General features: G+C 33.4%; 1 non-coding gene across 1 annotated transcript; it reads right to left on the bottom strand.

Moving 5' to 3' along the window:
• Positions 1-2,573: 2,573 nt before the first annotated feature.
• TRNAY-GUA (transfer RNA tyrosine (anticodon GUA)) lies at positions 2,574-2,646 on the bottom strand. The gene has a single exon. It is a non-coding gene; the product is annotated as a tRNA-Tyr (tRNA).
• Positions 2,647-4,061: the final 1,415 nt, after the last annotated feature.

Genomic DNA, 4,061 nt, shown 5'->3' with positions numbered 1-4,061 from the left:
GCTACTACTCCTGCGTTCGTAATACCGCATTACGATAATTCACATTACGCCCGCGGCTCCACTCGCCTTGGTCGAGTAATAGCTCGTAACATGTTATGTTCCCAGGCAGCCATGATTCGCACTGTAACAGAATGTTAAAGATTTAGCTGCTGGATTATGCGACGCTAATTGAACAATGAGTTTAACAAGTTGATAGCACTAACCATTTATAGGTGATGAAACATCTCTTCTGTTAAGTTTACTGTTAAACTGCTTTAACATGTTAAATACTTAAAAAAACTCGGTGAAACTGGGCCTGTCTTTTATCCAATAGTTATTTCACATACAGTTTTTATACTTACACAGCATTTGTTTTTTTTTTAATCTAGTAACATTGTTTAAATATTTCACATAAATCCATTTTAGTTAATAAAATTTTGCACTGTATTTTTTAACAGTCGTGCCCTCTCAAAATATCATGCAGAGTTCGTGTCTTACAGTAATGCTGTACGTAAAATTACACAAATTTATCACGCAGAAATGTTTCCGACACATTCTTTTGTTTTCTTCAGAATGAAAGTAAGACGAACAATAGAAAGCCGCTGAGTTAATTGTTGTGTACTTCTTTTGTTCTGAAACTGCGGTCAAGCCCGCCACGCAGCGCTGCGCTACGACGGAGGTATCGGTGCGGAAACACGTCACGCCTCTGATCACATTCTTCTGGACACAGATCCTAATGAAACTGTCGCAGCCTAGCCTAATCTTGAGGGAGAAAGAAAAGACGAGCACTCAAAAAAATCCTTCAGTCTGTACTGTCATTGGAAATTATTATTATTATTATTATTATTATTATTATTATTATTATTATTTTATTATTATTATTATTTATATTATTATTATAATTATTATTTTTATTATTATTATTATTATTATTATTATTATTATTATTATTATTATTATTATTATTATTATTATTAAGAATTTTAATGAACGTAGAAAATGGTTTGTTCGCAACATTTCTAACATTACACCTCTTTCATTAAAACTTATTAATCTATTTACAAAAACATATTAATTTCATTAATTTACAAATAAGCCTGCAAAAATACGAAGTATAAATTAATGAAACATTTTCGTAATATGTGTGCAATTCCCCGTAAAACTCTCTTTTAATTCCGTGATGTTGTGCTTTCCAGGGACATTGTTCAAACATATTTTTTTGCGAACGCAATATTTTCCCAGCTGAGTCAACAATTTGTGGTGTGATTTTTGTTGTTTTTCATTTCCGTTGTACTTCAAACATCACATCCTAGAATTGCAAATATTTTCACCTTCCTTTCTCGTAAAGTTTCGCTGACGATATTACATAATATAGACTACATGTATGTAATTGAGCATATTAATATGTTATTAGTATTATTATTTTTATTATTTTAATTATTATTGTTATTTTATTTGTGTTATAGTTATAGCTATTGCTATTGTTATTGTTCAGTTAGTAAACTATACAAAGTGTATGTAAAATTTTCCAAAAATCATAGATAAATGATTCCATACAAAAAGTTAAAAATACCATAATTATATACATTCGTTCAGTCCGCCGAGTTAGCTCTGTGATAGCGCGTCTATCTACAGATTAGCCGTCCCGAGTTCGATTTCCGACGGAGTCAGACATTTTCATGTAAAATGTAATGCCCGAGTTGAATCCGAAATCTCACCGCAGTGCATATGAACAGAAGGCATATGTCACTGTTGATAATGATTCGTCCGTCGTACGGGGACGTTAAGCTTGGTGGCTATTCGACAGGAGTAGGCAACGTGCCGGCACCGAGTTTCCTCTTCTCCCTTCCTCATCTTCATCTTCATCTTCACTCATCCCCTGCACTACACTTACACTATCTCTTGCACATACACACACCCTAGTACACGATATAACTCTTCACAGATATACAACATGCACAGCGTGGCCCGCCGAATTGGTGTGCAACTTGAAAAATGGGTCAAAGTCCTGTAATTTATCCATAATATGCGAAACCTGAATCACGCAAGTGAAGTGGGTAGGCATTGGATACACACATATATACTATATTTCTGCATTCTCTTGAAAACGGCCGACTGAGCTCGCCGATCAGTCGTCGGTTGTGAAGAAGGCAGCTGGGAAATGATACACTCGAGCGTATGAATTTATAACCGGTCGGTTGAAATGTTTACTCGGTCGGTCGCGAGCGCTCGAGGTTCTTGCATTACAATTACATCACCATTTAATGCCTGATATCCAGAAGAGCGTACCTGAAAGGTTACCATTTTGTTTTTATTTCAGATAGCATGAAAATTAGGAAGTATTTGAATATTTAAAGGAGAAAACATAATTTTTAAATAACATAATGCTTGAAAATGCCATAATACTTTATTATTATCAATAGTGTTATTCAGCATCCATTTTACCGAATTCATTACATCAGTAATGAAATTTTATAATGTAGTCTATTAAATATTTGATTACATAAAAAGAACAGAGATTTTGTGATGTATCTCAAATTTCTTCCAAAGAAAACATAATCTACTTCTGATTAATATTTGAGGAGAAAAATTCGCTCCGGCGCCGGGGATCGAACCCGGGTCCTTGGTTCTACATACCAAGCGCTCTAACCACTGAGCTACGCCGAATTCAATCCACAGCACCGGACCGAACCCCTCTCCTTCATTGTTTCCCTTTGGTACGTAGAACCAAGGACCCGGGTTCGATCCCCGGCGCCGCGCCGGAGCGAATTTTTCTCCTCAAATATTAATTGTCAATATCACAGATATTATTCTGTAGAACAAATTAATAAATCTATAATAATCTACTTCAGTCACAATATTTATTAAAAATAAAGAAAATCTACAAGTTTACTTTGCGTTAAATTTTTACAATAATGTTATATTAAGAGATGCTTAACCGCAGACAATGATTGACGTTGGAGGTACTTATGGTAAGGTGGATGCAGATTCTATTATTCCACATTCAACAACCATATCGCGAAATATCAAGGATGCAGCAAACCAAAATTCATGCTGAAGTTATTCAAAAATTAAAAGAATCACTGAAAAAATCGCCATTTTGTTTGCAAATTAATAACTTTTGTTCATTCTTATCTAGAATTTCATCCTTGGCTTCTCTAATATATTTACTTTCCTCCTGTGCCATTACGAATACAACACTGTTACAAAATATTACAAGTTAGGCCTAACTGTTCCGTCCAACTAGAGGAGAAAGACTAACATATTTTTTTATCTTTTTTTTAGTGCTGCTTATATTTTATATTTATATTCGTATAGACAACATGATTTGTTAAAATTTTATTTTATTGATTTAATAATTTATTATTATTTAAATATCTTATTGTAATTTTTATTCATTCTGGTAGCCAGTATACCTACTAGGATCACTAATCAGGTGATAGGGCATCAGGCAGTTTAACATTTCCATAGATCAGCGTTTCTAAAACTTTTTTGAAGTGGGGACCACTTTTTTAAGTCGGAACAGTTCCGTGGACCACCTTACTCTTGTTCCCTTCCAAAGCAAATTTATCATTTCTGTAGCATATTTTAATGCCAGTATATTTATATTTTAAAACAGAATTAATTTATTAAAATGAATTTAATTCATTTCATTTTATATTAGTATTAACTAATTAAGTTAATGTTAATGGAAAAAAATTCATTTTCGTTTTTTAATAAATCAAGGCTATTAGAGTTTGGATAATATTTAACTTATTAACTGAAGAAAATAAATGTTGGTACTCACATTAATGAGATGGATAAGCCTGCTGATTCTTGCACAGTTCTATATTTGGATGTATGGTGGTAAGCTTATGTCGGAGATCGTCACATCCATCGAGTCGATTTCGGTACTTTGTTTTTATCAGAGTTAGTGATGAAAACCCTTTCTCACACAGATACTGAATTATAATCTGTGAAGCACCATTGTATAGTTCACTATATTCTCTTTTCACTTCTGATGAGGTCCAGAAATTAACCATACTTTCCGCTTGGAATTTCATTTTAAGTCAAGTTTCATTAGAGAGTTCAATTAACTGTTC

The sequence above is a fragment of the Periplaneta americana genome, chromosome 2 (assembly GCF_040183065.1).
Source record: "Periplaneta americana isolate PAMFEO1 chromosome 2, P.americana_PAMFEO1_priV1, whole genome shotgun sequence".
NCBI lineage: Eukaryota > Metazoa > Arthropoda > Insecta > Blattodea > Blattidae > Periplaneta > Periplaneta americana.
The sequence above is the reverse complement of the archived record's forward strand: the minus strand, read 5'-3'. Positions and strand labels throughout refer to the sequence as shown.